Below are 18,518 nucleotides of genomic sequence, written 5' to 3'. Positions count from 1 at the left end.
AGTGAAGGGGCTTCATTTGGACGAACAGTACCGACTTTTCGATATTTACACCCAAACGCCCGGTTCGACGTTGCTGCTGAGTGACTTTATATTCTAGATTCAGTGTTTTCAGTTCGTTGACCCCTGGGTCACTGCCACTTTCAGGTCTGCGGGTCCTGATCATAAACAAGGTACATGTTGTTCACCCTGAAGTCCTACCTCTAGTCCCTCCAGATCTGCAGCTTTCAGAAGATGCTGTTCATGTGTGTCGAACAAGATGTACTGGATGAGATCTTAACGCTGAAGATCACGTGATTAACTTCATTTTAAGTTTGTCCTGCTCATCGGACCCAAGATCGAATGCCATCCGCATGCCATTTCACACCCCTTCTCTTATTTATTTATTTATTTTTAAATTGGCCTTATTTGTCCCCTAATACTGTATCTGAAGTTTCTCTCTGGCATTCATCCGTGGTGCAGAATTACAGCCACTTTGAGCCAGTCCCACAGCGAGATTTCCCCGACACGACATGCCGTTTAGGTGTCTGTAGCTTTAAATGCAAATGATGAGGAAAGAGGCAGGACAAGGGGGAGAGTCTGGCTTATAGAAGTTGAGAGGGCATTCATGAAATTCACATAACACTGTCCACCAACTACAATGTGTCTGAGTTTTTCCAGAAAAAACAATTAGCCCGTTGTTCCTGCAGAGGCTCGCATGACGGAACTGAAATACGTTTGCGCTCATTTTTACATCCAATCATCGAGCGACTGCAATGCTTCACACATTTTCAAACCATGACGGTGGAGTTACTACTTTAGGGGAGGGGTGGGAAAGGGGAGAAAGGGGAGGTAACCTTTCCCCTTATTGCAACATAAGGGGACAAATTCCAGATCCGACCATCTGAGCTGCCGATCTCTCTACGGCGAAGCAGAATGGCCAGAACTAACCATTGCATACTGGCTAGGGGACCTCGTATTAATGTTGAATAATCTCTCAAAGTTATTCTTTCATGATAGGGAACCATTAACTACACTGAAATGATGAATGGAAAAAGTTTGCTGTATAATTTGAAGAGAAACAAAAGTAATTAGATCAGAACACTATGATTTAGCACTTTGATGGGACATTTAATGCTTATATGTAGTTCCTTTTGAGGTTTATTTTTTTATTTTTTTATCCAGTTTATCAGATTATAAACCCTGTTGTGACAGCAGGGTCAGTGTAGCAAGGTCAGGCCCGGTGACGGCGTGCTACTGTGTTTACCGCCATGCTTGATGTAATCGGTGCCGGAGGATCCTTTCTGTCGACGCTCTCTGCTCTGCTGGTCTCTGCTGTTCTGCCAGCCGTATTTTTATTTTCCTATTTTTGTCAAAAGTGGTCCGAAAGCGACACATTCCTTTGCCTCCCACTGTGGAGTCCCTGCCGCTACGGAGCAGCCGTGTTTCTGTCTGAGGGTGGCAGACCTCAATGCAAGTAAACCCACTTACTGCATACTGGACCCCTGTGCATCAGCCAAAGGGGGGGGTGTTGGGTTAAAACAAAAGTTGACTGGAATCAACCTCATTTTAAGGGCCACGTGCATCATATTTCTTTTTTTACTGTTCAGCAGACAGCCGAGTGTGTCACAACAGAAAACAGTTAATGCTGGGACGTATATTGCGGTAAAAAAAAGGAACATTGTGACCACAGTTTTTTTCCCACTTTATCCAACATTGGGCATTTTGATTGGTTGAGAGGACCATAATGGCAATTTGATGAAAAATTCAAAATACTACTCCCTACTCTGTCACCATTTGTGTTTTGCGGCATCATGTGACAAGCTGCTTTCTGGGAATGGGAGGTAACTAAATAGATATTAATGGTAAACTGTGGCATAACAGGAATGTAATCATGCTATATTATATGAGCTATTGTCTGCGTCTGCCGTGGCACGTTAGTACCAGTGTCTCATGCTATAGCTCTCCCCTTCAGGAATAATTGCTAGATGTTGTGTCTAGTAATCTCCAGCAACTGTTCCCAGCTTCAGAAGAATATGAGCGTTTGGTGTTCTCATTGTAACCGTCACCATGGTTATGCTCAGGACTAATACTCTCTAGCACCCGTGCAGGTGAATCTGTTCTGCAGCTTCAACTCTGTGATGCCTTGCGGAATGTTCTCAATGGACCAGGCCTGTTGGAACTCAAGACTGAGTAGATAAAGCGAGGGATGTTCGGTTGGATCTCCATTGTGACGTTCTTAGATTTGTCTTTTTGTCCTTCTTGACATATTTCGCCAGAAGCCTCTACTTTTCGTTGCCATAGAAACCAGATTTGCATACACAACTTCAGTCCATCAGGGAGTTTCAGTTCGTAGATGAATGGTACTGCTGAGGTCCTGACATGATGCCACACCATAAAGTTCCCAAAAGACCATGTGTGGTGAAACTCTAATTGACCTGCTTCTTTCTAGCCTGTGTGAGTGTGTGTGTGTGTGTGTGTGTGTGTGTGTGTGGTTTTGACTCAGCTTTCCCAGTTCTTTTCGGGACATTTGGAGCACTGAGCTCCATGTTTTTAATACGATCTCCTTTCACAAGGTTTATTTCTCTTTTCTGTCCCGTCTTCCTCCGAATACCTCAAATGTTGCTTTAACCTTTCCAAGTGGAAAGAGTGATAACACGTGAAGGACTGTTGTTTTTCTGCTGACCATGCTGTTCTCCTCCTTCTGCCACCTTTAGTAAATGATGCCTCTGTTTCTGCATTTCAGGGAAGCAGCTTGTAGGTTTTGTAGGAACAGGTGTGCTACAATGCGGTCGCAAGCTGAAGACTTGCCACATGATTCAGGCTTTATTGTCCGTTTAAAAGATCTACGATCTTAATAACACACAGACAGGCTTCTCTTGTATCTCCAGGACGGCCTGTACCAGATTGTGGTCCGTAGGGAAATGAATCAGGGATTTGGGGGGGGGGGGGGTTGGCCTTCTTTGGCCCAGCTTCGTGTGAAGGCAGATGCCCCTGATGGAGATGGAAAGGTGGAGCCCAGGACTGCAGAGCACCAGGGAGTGATGTGCGCTGCGTGCCGTCAGCCCAATCAGCCATTTAAATGGCTGTCCAGTGAGGCAATCGATAAATTAGTCTCCCCCCCCCAGACTGCTTGGCAATCTAATCCTGTGCAGTGAATGCTCACTGACGGGGTCTTTCCTCAGGTCTGTAACTCTGATGTCAGTTACCCTCGCGACTGGCTCCATAAAAAAGCATCCGCAGCCCTGTAGTACACTGGCAAATAGTTCTGCTCGCTGCAATGCCGCGCAGAGCATGCAAACACCAGTCCTAGTATGTAAATAGAGTCAAATGCACAATGGTTCTGAAACAGGAACTGGGTTCATTGGGTTCACAGAAGCACCTCCTGTCACAAGATCCAAGCCTCTGTCGCCGCTTACAAAGTTCTACATTCTTACAGCAGTGCAATATAAAAGTAAAAAGAGAGCTACGTCTATTATTACTACTATTACTACTACTACTAATTATAATAATAATAATAATAAAGTAAATGAAACGCTTTCTGTACATGAAACGGTGTGGATATGATTGTACATTGAATGCTTTAGTGTTAAAGAGCCGTAGGTGTCCTGCTGGTGTGATGTGGTTTAACGCGGATGTAGAGGTTGGGCTGGGTCTGGGGGCGAGCAATACGATGAGTGTGTGTGTGTGTGTGTTTATACTCTTCATTTATTTATTTGTTGGTTTATTATATATATATTTTTTTCTGTTATTATTTGTGTTTTAATTAGGGACCCATGATCAGAAAGAGAGAGAGAGACTATGAGGTTAAATAAAGTCTGGTTTGTAATTGAAATTCAGAACGCTGTTTCTGCTGGAGCTGTATGGTCCCTCAGGGTTACTGAATAATTAATGAGAGGGTGGAGCTGGCGGTCTTCAGATCCAGGGGTGCAAAAAAAAAAAAAAAAAAAAAAACTGGGTCAAAGTACTCCCCCACCACACACACACACAGGGATCACAGACTGTGATTTGTCTTCTAACCTCTAGCCGCTTCTAATTTATGAACACTTTCCCTTTTACTTCTCCGATCTCTCGCTCTCTGTCACACAGGTGTACATCTTTCTGTCTTTTTATCTCTTCTGCTTAAACAAGCTCCTTTTCAATCTACTGGTCTCTCTTCTTTCTATTCTGGTATGTGCCTGTTGTCTCCTCTATTTCTTATGTATTTCTTATTATTATGCACATGAATTGTCTGTATGTGTTTTTTTTTTTTTTTTTAGTCCTATCTCTACCCATCCTTGTTTTGCTGAGTCACCTGAGGACAGGTCCTGCATTCTCTCTTTCTCTCTCTCTCTCTCTCTCTCTCTCTCTCTCTCTCTCTCATGTGATCTTTCTCAATCTCAATACACACAAACTCACACTAACTCAGGAGGGTGTTAACTGAGGATTGTGGCTGTCAGGATATTCTGTGTGTGAGTGAGTGTGTGTATGAGTGGTGTGTGAGAGAACTGCTTTTCACTCATTGTGTGGAGAGGTGACGTTCCTGAAAGGAGAAGCAGGTTATCAGCCTCTGATGATGGTGCCCGCATCAGCCCTGATGTCATTTTACCCACTAGTGTCTATGAGTGGCTCCATCTGTTTGTTTGTGTGTGTGTGTGTGTGTGTGTGTGTGTATGTGTGTTCTGACAAAACACTTTGTCCATTGTCCCCACACAGTGAGCGATGTGCCACCAGGGGCAATGGAGAGGTCGGCAGAAAAATAACTGCCATTGTGTGTGTTTGTGTGTGTGTGTGTGTTAGTTATGTATGTGTTCATTAGTTTTCATTGTTTTTCTGCACTCTAAGAAGTGATAAAAAGCTTTATAATCTTGTAAAAAGTTTGTGCACTTTTTTGTGGTACATATTGTAAATGTGGTTATGTTCTGTCATGTCTGTTCTGTCACGAATTGCCATCATTAGCTTATTCTCAAATATGTTACCGTATGTTACCATAAAGTTTCATTTTTTCATTCCACAACTCTCATAGCGAGCAGTGAGGTACCCACTGCTTCAGCTCCTGTATTCATCCATAGTGCCACACAATCACCCATACACGCCGTTCACGTTTTCATCGTGGTTTTCCCGGTCCGGCAGCATATAGGTTCCCCATGTGTGTTTATGTTTTTGAGCTCCTTCCCGCACTGTACTTGGATTTTTACAGTACAAAGACAGGACATGTACGTCCCTGCGACACACATCTTTAATCTACAAGTCTTTTACACCAACGTGTCCACTCAGCAAGCTGATTCAGCAGGTGCTGTAGGACGGGGAGAGGTGACAGGAAACACACACACACACACACACACACACACACACACACCCCTGTGGAGCGCAGTGTGATCGATGGAGCTTTCAACTTTGTGGCTGTCTCACACAAACACACACACTTTTAAAGACACTGTCCAGTTGTGGTGACTGATGTCTTTACTGTCCTAATTTTGCCTGCTTGCTATTTATGACTAATTATGACACTTTTGAAGTCCCTCATTCTGCCAGCTTCTCTCTTCTCTGCCTTATCTGGGGCCTGCATAGACTAAACTCTACTGGGCTTCCTGTTTCCATTCTCATACTTTGGCCTTGATTTTTCTTGCTGTGAAAACACTCTCACTTAATACGGTTAACATGTGCATCATTTGCATTAGGGGATGTTTTTTAATCCTGTCTCCCGAATTCTGTTTTTCCGCTGTCTCCTTCTTTTTGCCCACAAGGCTCTGAATCAGATTTGCAGAAAGACCCGTGCTGCCCAGACACAGACCACCTGGTGAGAAAGAGGCCGAAGGGTCTTCCTTCTTCGCCGCCATCGATTTGGTACATGTTGAGGCTGGTGTGCCATGAAGATTGTAACTAAATTATGGTGGGGCGGTCTGGGGACTGTGTGCGTTCGATCTTATGCTATCGAGATAAATTTAGAACACAATCATGCATCACAAATTCTGCAGTGTCGTGAGTCGCCTATGCAGCAATGATTAAAAAAAAATCATGATCAATCAACGCTGAAAAGCTCAATATCACCACTCAAACTGGAGCATTCTGAGGCTCCACAGAGAGTAATAATTTGTAACGTATGGGTGTGTTATGAATGAAACTTGCAGTGAGATGGCTGGTCCTGCCACGTGCTTGCAGGTTCCTGGGACTGATTCCAGCTTTTTGCCTGTATGATGAGGGTCTGGCTTTGAAGGCCCTTTAAACGGGTACTTCACCTCAAAAATTTTAAATTTGGCTTGAAAACCTAATTATTCATCCTGATTGTTTCTGGAACTATCTGAGATACTCTCTTAAATAAAATGGGAACCAAATGGCAGTCAGACACTGACCCAGGGGCAGTGGTGGCCTAGAGGTTAAAGAAGCGGCCCCATAATCAGAAGATTGTCGGTTCGAATCCTGAGCCGCCAAGGTGACACTGAAAGCACCGTCCCCACACACTGCTCCCTGGGTGCCTGTCATGGCTGCCCACTGCTCACCAAGGGTGATGGTTAAAAGCAGAGGACACATTTCGTTGTGCCACTGTGTGCTGCGCTGTGCTGTGTATCACAATGACAATCACTTTCACTTCACTTTCAAAAATCATGATTGTGGTTTCATACTTGCGCTCCCACAGTCCTTCCACAGCTAGATGTTTAAATAGCACTACATATTAATTTCATTAATTTCATGCCGGAGGAGCGTACATTCTGCTAAACAGGATGGGATTTTATTTAATGTGTGATGTGCTGAGCTCATGCATAATAAATAACCCTGGCATGTAAATGCCTGCCGTTGTATTTGGCTTTCCCATAAGCACCACTAAAATGATGCATTGATGGAAACGTGTTGAGATCACCGATGTTACGTGCTGAGGTGCCAGGAGGGCTGTGGGCCACAAACTTGGGCAGGGCTGTAAATTACTTAGCTCCTTTGCGCTTATAAATAAATCTGCAGTTGAGATGCTGTGTGTGTGTGTGTGTGTGTGTGTGTTCGTTCTTCGCACTATAAACAGTGGACGCCTGAGGATGAATGAAGGCCGCAGTTTAAAATCAGAGTGTTTTACCGTCTCGACTTAATGTCTGCTTGGGTCAAAGCTCACAGAAAACATCTTCTGCTGTAAATCAGTGCTGACGCCCGGTTGCTGTGTGATGACGTGCGTGCCGCTGTAGGACACCGGACTCCTGAGGTTGCCGGAGTTTGACCCCCCTCCCTGCCCCCGGTGCAAAATTATGATCGGCACCTTTTTTCCAGAGATTACCTCGCCAATTAGGATTAGCGTGCGCAGCCACGGGGCGCCAGGGATTAGCGGGACAACATTGGTTTGGAGTAGGGCGGGCGATTACCCAACATGCAGTGGGCTGAGTGGCGAGATAACCAGAGCACCGCTGTTCTGATTGCTGTAAGTGGAGTTCAGAGAGGGGAGAGTGGTAATATTGATTAAAAATAAGGCATTCGGCATAAATATTTCAGACTGAACATGAGTTGCTTAAGAGTTGCCATCCAGCAACATATAATTTGCCATGTGTATTATATATTCGGTGCCCTTGGGGGTAAAGCAGATTTTTTTTTTCATGGTAAACATCATTATACTCCTTAGACATTTCAGGACTACGGGACATTTTCCCAAAAGCAAATCAATATGAATAAAGCTATATTAACTATTTATTAGGTGAATAGGCCTTTTCCTGTCCGGGCAGATATAAATTGTATTATTAAAATTTGAAAGGGCTTCAGCACTTAAGCCTGGGGCCTTTCTGGGCTGTCAAGAGCATCATCTTATTACGTGTCAAGCAGTAGGGTACAGAGAACTGGATCCACTGATGTATGGCTGCACATTGACTGCATGGCATCAGCTTTCAGTGGCATATCTACATTCTCCTGTCAGACATAATCCATATGATTCTTGTGAAGAACAAGATGGGCTCTGTTTTTGTGCTTTCGGATTAGCATTATTAAATAAATATAAAACTAGAAATTGTTTTTTTTTTCTTCTGTTCCTTGGAGGTGTGGAATATACTACCCAGCCAGGGCTTTTTTGTGAGTGTTGTTAATTCTGGCACCCAAAAGACAGACTCTAATGATGTTTTTAAAAACACTGTTTATACTGGGCAAAACCCGTGGAGATGATTGACAGCTCTCACACACACTACTTCCTCATTCTGGATCATTTTAACTCCCTACCACCACATGCACATATGAGTCCTCCTCCCTTTCCTTTGCTTAGAATGTCCCTTTTTACAAATAATCTTGGGACCGGGTCTGCTACCAAACCAAAAATGAACCATTTTAGGTCAAGGGTCTAGTTCCAGTGAACACGTTTATTTATTATAAATGTCTTCACTGGGACTCTGTGAAAGGTCAAGTTCGATTTTTTTTTTTCCATTTGAGTTTGAGGAGCCTTACTCATGCTAGTAATATGCAAATGATTAGATTTGAATATAAATGTGTGTCTTCTATGGATAACATTCATCAAGGGTTCCATCACGTGTGTGTGTATGATCTCAAACAAGCTGCACGTGGTGGAGGTGCCTTGAAATTCCTCTAGCCTCCAGTATATGTTTACATGGCTGTTGACTCAGTGCTTCCTCGGTTCTGAAACGCTTACCGTGGAGATAATCAACGATTGATGGGGGCAGATTAGAGTTTAGCTTGCGAATGTGTGTGTGTGTGTGTGTGTGTGTGTGTGTGTGTGTGTGTATGTTTGTGTTTGTCTGGTAATGTGAGTGAACAGATGAATCATCTCCACAATGAGCTCTGTTAATGGTGAGACACCACCTGGTGCTGTTACACCCACCCACAAACACACATACACAGAAAACATTATATGATTGAGCATTGTGTTTGCAGGATATTAGTTCCTCACTAAGACAGAAGTGCATAAACGCACACACAGATCCACAGGCCGATGATTAAAGGAGTTTAGAAGGGAAAGGCTGCTGCTGACCAGAAGAGTTGTAACCGTGACTGTTTTCCAGCATTTCCAGGAAGTCTGACTCGTTTGTGGAAGCTGCATTTTCCTTGGAAGTAATATGATGCAAGTTAATGTTTTTATAGATATTTCCAAACACACACACACACACACACAGAGCGCTCTATGCTACTGAGGTCACACTGATGTCAAGCTGGCATCTGCATTCCAGTGAGCTGCAACCAATGCAGCTGGTGGGGTCAGGATTGTGTGTGTGTCTGAGACTGCTATCTATGGAAAAGGCCCTTCTGAGATATCCAGGAAGATACACATCCCAAAAAAAACCCTGGTGTCGTCCTTGAGGCGTGACCTGGATTCTCGAACACTCACATTCCACCTTCACACACTTCTCATATTATCCGGTTGTTCCACACTGGACTGTTATTCAAAAAGTCAAGTCATTTCTCAGAAAATGAATACAAATGTTTATACTTCACCTCCAAATATGTTGCATGTTGTGCAAAATTGTTGAAATCACATGAAATGTAGCATATGCTGTAACCCTCTTGGTAAAAGTAAATCTTGAGAGAGTAACCCATGTGTGTGTGTGTGTGTGTGTGTGTGTGTGTGTGTGCTACTTTAGTGTTTCCTAAAAAAGCACAAGCTTTTTTTCGTTGCCTTTGTCTGTGGAATGAAGGCAATTTTCTTAAATTGTTAAGATGGACTGAGTGAGTGGAAGTTTGTGTGTGTGTGTGTGTGTGTGTGTGTGTGTTAAGGGAAGTATGTTGGCATCCAGTGGTTTATTTTATAGCCCAAATCTGTCTCTTCCATTCCTCTTCCTTTCTCTGTGGTTTATTCCTTACGTTCCTCCGTCTCTCTTCCACCAGCACAGGAAGAGTGTTCAGCAGTTCGCCCTTAACACCGGTCCCTTTAAAGAACACACACTGTAGGAATGGATGAAAGGACACTTTTGCCTCCTTTTTCCATGTCACTGTTCAGGTCACCACAGTCTGTGACTAAAGTCATTTATCGCAGAAAACTCAGCACTGAGTGACTGTACATGTACAGATTAAGGCCTTAACTCATATTCTCTCTCTTTCACACACAAACACATGCAGTGTGTGTCCTATAAGTTTCTGAGGACATGTTAGTGTTTAATTTTCTTCTCAGCACAAATGGCCAATCCAGCATTTATTGTTTATAACAGACTGGCTTTGGGATTTCATCTACGCACAAATGTGTGTGTGTGTAGTTGGGCTGCAACTAATGACTATTTTAACAATCGATTAATCTGTAGATTATTTTTTATTATTAATCGGAGAATCGGGGAAAAAAAGCATTCATTTCCAAAACCTATATTAAAAAACAGAACCTTTAAAGTCTTTAGAAGGTGCACAAACATGTTGCTCCTTGAGCTGTTATAATGATAATAAAATAAAATAAAATAAAATGGACTAACACAAAAAACACACATATGTATGATTTACATCTGCCAATGTAAATCATACATGTGTGTAAATCATAAAGTGCCACATGAGCTGCCAGAACAATAAGTAATTAATGAAAAATAAAGAACAATACAAATCAGAAAATTTAACAGGATTTGTTTGAATGTCAGAACTTGTTCTCTACACCACACTCGCAGACACACACACTGAACCACACAGACACACACTTATACTCTCTCGCTCTCCCTTTGTTCAGACACTTTGTATAGCAATGCAAAAATGTGAGTGTATCCACATGCTCCTGGCTCAGGCTCGCTCTTGGAGGCCATGTTTCCTGCTGCAGAAAACAACTGGTCAGGTGGTGTCGATGCGGCAGGGATGCAGAGGTAAGAAGTGAACTGATTTGTCATCGTGAAACACTGCAGCACACGGTGACACAACGATATGTGTCCTCTGCTTTTAACCATCACCCTTGGTGAGCAGTGGGCAGCCATGACAGGCGCCCGGGGAGCAGTGTGCTGCTTCTGATTATGGGTCTGCTTCCTTTTCAGCTAGGCCACCACTGCCCCATTTGGCTAGCCTGGCCAACATGGGATATCTTTCATTGTTAACCTTCCACCACCAAAGGAGCTCTTTTCTCCAAAGTATGTAAGGACTTTGTGCTGCCAAAAAATTTGGACCAGACTTGTACTAAAACAGACCACGTGTGACGCCTGATCAGAGCAGGTGTGGGTGTTTGAAATGACATTCAAAGGGGGGCTTTTAAAAAAAAAAATAATTTTTTAAAACTGCGTATTTTTTGCATAAAACCACACGTTACAATGCAGGTGAATTATAGCCCATATGGATTTGTATCTTTCCTTCCTGCACCAGCTCTTTTAGTAAAAGATTTTAATTGAGGTGTTATTGCAGCCCTAATGTGTGGCATGCTGAACTCGGGAAAATGTAGGTCAGTGTTTTTACTTTTATTTGGAACAGAATTGGCTATGGAGGCTTAAGCATACTGGAATAATTATGTGTGTGTGTGTCCATATGTGCACACGTCATTGACAGCATGTGTATTGCGCACGTGTGTTTGAGTGTGTGTTTAAAATGGACCAGCCTGCCCCAAATACCAGGTGCGGTATTTCTGTTTATAAGGGAACCATCGTCATATGAGTGTGTCATATGTTCTGTCTTCTTGTGAGAAGAAAAGCATAGAGAACTATGCTGACTGTAGATGTAAGTGTGTATGTGTGTTATGTGCTTGTGCTAAGGCCGCTATATAACATTTAAGACATAAGAAATATACGCACTGATCCGGCTCTAAATGTGTGTTTGGTGGCCACACACGCACAGGCCCGCTCACTCTCTATTATCTCTCACACACAGTCTCCATCCCTTGCTCTTTCACACACAAGCATGAACCTACAGCATTTCAGAATGAGAGCTTCCAAAACCTGACAGTGTTTTTAAACAGGGAAGGTTAATGTTTGGCCTGCTAAAGGTCATTAGAGTTCACATGACCTCCTGCAGGACACCACGCCTAAGCCCTCGGTGCACTGGACAATGCACTGGACAAATGAATAACTCACACACATACCATGGATGACTGTTGTCACACCCTATTGAGGAAGCATGTATACATATTTTTTTGGTAATCCATGCACACATGTTCTGTGTCTGTGTGTGTGTGTGTGTGTGTGTGTGTGTGTGTGTGTGTGTGTGTGTGTGTGTGAGAGACAGTGAAAGAGAGTAGGGGTGGGGATCAAAGTGCGTGTGTGTTTTCTGTAAATGTTTAGGTCCTCAACTTATTAAAGGTCACAGTGTTCTAATCTGCGAGCTCCAGGCGTTTAAATCTCTGTTGCCATGGGAACGATCATAACGATCACTCACCTTTCTATCTGGCATTGAACCCACTTTGACAGCTGACCCCAGAACAGTCAAGCCAGTGTGTGATGACTGTCTCGTCTTACTCTGGCAACAGATTAATCCAATCCATTTTTTTTAAATATCTCTGTCTGTGTTTTTGATGATGATGATAAAGGGGTGATAATATAGTGTTTCAATGACTGATTGTTCCTGTTATTTATATGAATGCATGAAATTTCTTTTACAAAGCATGGAGAACAGTTACCTAGTGTTAATTATGGTTCTGTAGAGTTTAGTTCCCATAAAGATATAAGTACAAATGTATGTGTTTCCCTTTGGAAGCACAGAACGTACGTAGATGGACAGAATTCTCTCATGTCAGTCTGTGTGTATTGTTGGACCCGGGTGGTATTTTAGGCATTTCTGTGTGAGTGTGTGTGGGTGTTTTCACGTGTTGACGGATTATATGGATTGTTTTTTGTGTTGTGTTGGTACTGTGTGTTTTGAGAGTGAGATTGTTTGTTTGGCATTCTGCATAAACTCTTCATTTATATTCCTTTTCACTCTCAGTCCCTACAGAGAGAGAGAGAGAGTGAACGAGTGATAGTGTGTTTGTGTGAAACCCTTCATCTTTATCTTCATCTTTGGGATTTGTCCCCTCCTTTTCACTCTCTGTTCTCCACTGTTATCATTTCTAGGTCAACCTGTTTCCAGAGTCTCCATGCACTCCTGCATTTATGATAAATTATGTATTATGAATTCATGTATACATTAAAAGAACAGTAACTCTAGGTTTCACACCTTAATCTTTGTTCCATCTGTTGACTGGTTCATGAGGATTTATTGTTTGCAGGCCTTTTTTGTGACACTCCTATATACTTGAGCTAACATTTATTAATTTATTAGTAATTGTAATGCTCATTTCATTGTTTGTCTGGGGATTTAAGCATGACTTGTTTACATCTTTTATTAAAAATTATTAAATACTCCACTGTCCGATATTCTTAAGCCCATAAATTTGTAGAGCACTAGGTGACCGAATCAAATTTTTGTTGCTAGATTTTGTTGATCCCAAATGTTTGCACTGTCCCTGTGCCTTTTTCCACGCTGCACTACGTCCTGTCCTTTCTGAACTAATCAGATTGATATTTTTATTTCATTTGGCCTTCATTACCCTTCTCACCCTGACTGCAGGCGAAAGTTCATTAAGTCCCCACACTGAACAGGAATTAATAGGCACATAATTACATGAACCATTTTGTGCAGATTGGTATATCTGTGGGGTTGAAGGTGTGTGTGTGTGTGTGTGTGTGTGCCACTCTACAGAAGCAGATGGGAAGCAGGACAAAACAGAGGAGGCGTCAAAGAATTGAAGAATGACAGTTTAGCCATCTTTCCACTCTAATACCCACTCTCACTCTCATTAAGGGTCAAATCATTTGTCTCTACTCACACTCTCTGTCCTTGTGACAGTTAGAAGGCCTGCCTTTCTCTCTCTCTCTCTGTCTAATGGCAGTCTCTTAATAAATGATGGCCTGTAAATAATGTAGGCGTTTGATTTTCCCCTGAGACATTTCAAAGGCTGTGCCAAAAGTGGTGTGTGTGTGTGTTTTTGTGTAGGTGGAATCTTTGCACATAATTCAACACGGTGCCCAGGTATACACACACCTGGGTGAGAATGTCATGATCCACCTGTATTTGCGTGAGCAGGAATAAAAATGTCAGGCAGTGTTTCATGCACACCTCCCATCAGCGGTGGGGGTGTGTGAGTGGCGGGGAGACCCCATATGCCGGCGTCTGGCGTCCGACGGCTAATCAGCCCCGCCTGTGATCTTTAGCCTGCGATCTGACAGCTCGCGGGCCGCCCCCAGCTGCTGCACGCCATGACACTTTTTCTTTTGTAACGTGTCTACAACAACCATGGCAGAGGGGCATAATCCAGCACCTCAGCGTGAAAATGACTTTGGGAAGCCGCACCTTTTCATCCGAGGTGTGAAACCTCATGGACCCTTCTTCAGGGACGTCGAATGTTACACAACATGCCCTCAATGTTACTGTCAACACACTCTCTTTGTACTTCGTCACAGTAAAAGATTATAACAGATTTGCAGCACTTCAAATATAGATCATGCTGAGTGGAGGGTATTCCACTGTAAAAAGTTCTTATATTTGGTAGACTTTGAATTAATGCTTGTTTTCATACCCCTATCGTCAAAATCCTAATGATTATTGATCATGGCTTGGATGGAGCTGTCAGAATGTGCTCACAAAAAGGATCAATAGAGTCAGACTGTATCAATTAAACAACATGCTGATCGTTAATTTTGTATTTTTTTAATTGAATGATGTGTTGAACCCTCATTCTGAATAATTGAAGTCACAGAACTCTACTGCACACACACTTTCTCTGTTTACATTCCATTCATAAAGTCAGAGTAGAGTTCTGGTTCTGGAGTTAAGTGATGTCTCAAGAAGGTCGAAATAGTCTGATCCACCCTCAGTCTAGTGATTGGAAGCCAGTGAGGATATAATGTTTACAGCATGCCTTTGTAGCTGATTGGGAGCCGGTGTTCTGTGTCTGTAGGTGTGACTGGTCCACTGAAACTCTCAGGCAAGTGCCAGACATTGTGTCTGTCTTTGTGTGAATGTGTGTGTGTGTGTGTGTGTGTGTGTGCGTGCGTGCGTGCGTGCGTGCATCACTCTGTTGTCCAATAGATCTCCACCCAAGCATCAAATTCAAGAGATGAATATTGCATTAAGGGGCTAGTGCTGTTGTACACACAGAGCCACACACACACACACACACACACACGCACACACGTTGGCTCACACACAGACCTGTGGTCTTTATCAAAGCTGTTCTATCATCACAGCCAGCGCAGTGTGAATCAGATACGTTTTCACACACACACACACACTCTCGCACACATAATAAGTCAGGGAGCCGGAGAGAGACAGATGGAAAGAGAGAGAGGGAGAGAGAGTCGTTTCCCTCCCACATTTCTCAGAAGAATCTGTTTCTCTGCAGCACAGCTCTGAGAATAAGGCCAATAAAGCACATACGCATCACACACACCACGTACCACCCACAGCACATTCACAGAGGAACGAGTCACATGTGTACACACACACACACACACACAAACACCCACTGAGATCTTTGAAGTCCCACAAGGGACCTTCTCTATTGTTTTGGAGAACGTCTGTATGTCTCATAGACGTGTTATTCAGTTCTGAGTGATGTTTTAATGTTTCTGTTTAACGATATTATATTCTGTTTATAGATGTACTTTTAGGCATATTAAATATGTCATATATTCTATAAAATCGTAGTGTATGTGCACATGTGTGCATGTTTCAGCATGTTTAATTGCAGTCCTCTCTGCGCTGTAATGACCTGGAATAATTGCATTAATGAGCCAAGCTGCCTAATTGAGTGAAATCGTTTAATTTGAAAGGGCTGCCTGCTTTACTACTTCATCAGCTGCAGATCTGATTTGATGCATTTGTCTTGTTCTAGTCTGTGCATGTACATTATGCTCAGTGTAAATACTGAGTGTAGAATACAAATGGCTCAGTCCATTGAGATCATCCTTGGACTTTTATTCTTATTTATTTCTTTAACAGTTATCTAAAGGAGCAGTATATTAACCTGTATTAGATATATATTATTGTTATTATAATATTATTAACATATAAGTATATAAAAAACCGGAGGATATGTGCAGGTTGATAATATGCCATTTATGTAAAGGATATTGATATCTTTCTAGAAGCATTATCCTGCAGATGCCAAAAGGGTTCATGCAGACAAAAGATGGTGTAACTGTCATCATTAAGGAATGATGTACATGCTCTCACTGTACAGTGCTCATCAGTGCTAAACTGTCGAAAATCAATCCTGGTATTACAGTAGCACACACACACACACACACACACACACACACACACACACACACACATCATGGGTTTCCTCTTGAAATCCATAGCTGCACCCAGGCATGGGAATTGTGGGAAGACCAATAAAAACTGTCAGAGCTCTGTAATTTAGCTATTACTTGAATAAATAACATATAGAGACATATAAAACATTACAAAATATGACATAAAATTGATATAAAATGTGCGCAGACAGCTTTGCTTTGTGCTGGGGGCATATAATGAGCTTCACTTATTTTCAGCCAGGAGAGAAGGAGAAGGCAAAGTAAAATTATCACCATGGCAACCCTGAGTGTAAGAACTTAGTAGTAGAGAGTACTGAATTATTCCTCCTTTGGGTTTTCCTGTTCTGTATATTGGCAGCACATAAAGTACAGTGCACCCAGAAAATATTCCCAGTGCACCCCATAACACCGCATAATGACAACATGAAAAAAAGCTTACTTGAGGTTTTGGCAAATGATTTAAAAAACAAAACAAAAAATTACATGACCATAAGTATAATTTTTTACATTTACAGCATTTATCAGATGCCCTTATCCAGAGCGACTTACAATCAGTAGTTACAGGGACAGTCTCCCTGGAGCAACTTAAGGTTAAGTGTCTCGCTCAGGGACACAATGGTAGTAAGTGGGATTTGAACCTGGTTCACAGGCGAGTGTCTTACCCACTAGGCTACTACCACCCACAAATGACATAAATGACATGACCATAAGTATTCACAGCCTTTGCTCAAACTTTGTCGGTTCACCTTTGGCAGCGATTACAGCATAAAGTCTTTGAATATGATGCCACAAACTTGGCACACCTTTCTTTGGACCGTTTGGTCCATTCCTCTTTGCAGCAGCTTGCAGCATCAGGTTTGATGGGAGGCGTCGGTGCACAGCCATTTTAAGATCTCAGCAGAGATGTTCAATCGGATTCAAGTCTGGGCTCTGGCTGGGCCACTCAACGACATTCACAGAGCTGTCCTGAAGCAACTCCTTTGATATTTTGACTGTGTTCTTAAGGTCCTTGTCCTGCTGATAGATGAGCTGTTGTCCCAGTCTTCAAGAGCGCTGGAGCAGGTTTTCATCCAGGATGTCTCTGTACATTGCTTCAATCATCGTCCCCTCTATCCTGACTAGCCTCCCAGTTCCTGTAGCTGAAAAGCATCACCACAGCATGATGCCACCACCATGCTTCACTGTAGGGACGGTATATCAAAGATGAGAGAATTTCTCATGGTCTGAGAGTCAGGTGCCTTTTGGCAACCTCCAGGTGGGCTTCCACGTGCCTTTTACTAAGATGTGGTTTCCAGCAGCAGAAATTTTCCTGTAAACCTCCCCAGATTTGTGCCTAGAGACAATCCTGTCTCTGTGGTCTACAGACAGCTCCCATGACAGCATGCTTGGTTTGTGCTCTGACATGAACTGTCAACTGTGGGACCTTATATAGACAGGTCTGTCTATATAAGATAGGTCTGATGTTCTCAATCACACATATCTTTGTAAATAGAAGGCAGAGCTGAACCCGCAGTCACGTGGCCACCAGCAGATCCTGGTGTCATCTTCCTGCTTGCTCTTGCATCATGCTTGTGCTTTGATGACATTGCTGAACTGTTTTTCTGAAACGCAACATAAACTGAGCGTTCATCACCTTTTGGACCTAATGTGAAATGCTTTGAAATAGAGTGCCCTTTTCCAGAGCACCTTACAATCAGTAGTTACTGGGACAGTCCCTGCTGGGGACACTCGGGGTTAAGTGTCTTGCTCTGGGACACAATGGTTGAAGGTGAGGTTTGAACCTGTGACTTTGTGGTCTTCTGGTTCAAAGGCGAGTGTGACCCACTAGGCTACTACCACCTATAGATTTAAAATTCTGAGGAATTGAAATAGGATTCTCCCATTCAGCTATTGATTAATTGTTCTTGTTAGTATCAAATATCCACACAAAGATTGGAATAAAAGAAATTCCTGTAAGAGGGAGTACGTTCCAGTTCCTCCATCAGGATTCACAGTCAGAAACGTATTCTGAAAAAATAAAATGTAAATGTCAGGTCAAGGTCAAAGCGTAGTAGTATTGTTGCGTATTTATGACATGGGTCTTCGCAAAGATTTCTGTGTGCTCTGGTGATTCTGCACACCCAAGACTCAAGCCCTCTTATTGTCATTGTGCATGGGCATGGCAGGGGTGTCTGCAGTCTTCTCAGAGCGGGCAAAGAAATTGTTTAGTTCCTCTGCCAATGAGATGTCCATGTTTTCTGTGTCTGTCATACTGCCATTGTAATTGGTGATGTGTTTCAGGCCCTCCCATTCCTTCCCGGGGTTGTTGTTGTCTGAGAGGTGATAAGATAGCTTGATTGAGTAGTCTCGCTTTGCTTCTCTGATGCCTTTTTTGACACCTGCTCTCGCTTTGCTGTACATATCCTGGTC

At 42.8% G+C, this 18,518-nt stretch overlaps 1 protein-coding gene across 7 annotated transcripts in view; it reads left to right on the top strand.

The window, feature by feature from the left end:
* Window positions 1-18,518, top strand: part of pacs2 (phosphofurin acidic cluster sorting protein 2) — a 36,540-nt gene that overhangs the window by 513 nt on the left and 17,509 nt on the right. The window lies entirely within an intron of this gene.

Source organism: Denticeps clupeoides, chromosome 1 (genome assembly GCF_900700375.1).
Source record: "Denticeps clupeoides chromosome 1, fDenClu1.1, whole genome shotgun sequence".
NCBI lineage: Eukaryota > Metazoa > Chordata > Actinopteri > Clupeiformes > Denticipitidae > Denticeps > Denticeps clupeoides.
Note: the sequence above shows the minus strand (reverse complement) of the source record. Positions and strands in the feature narration are given on the sequence as shown.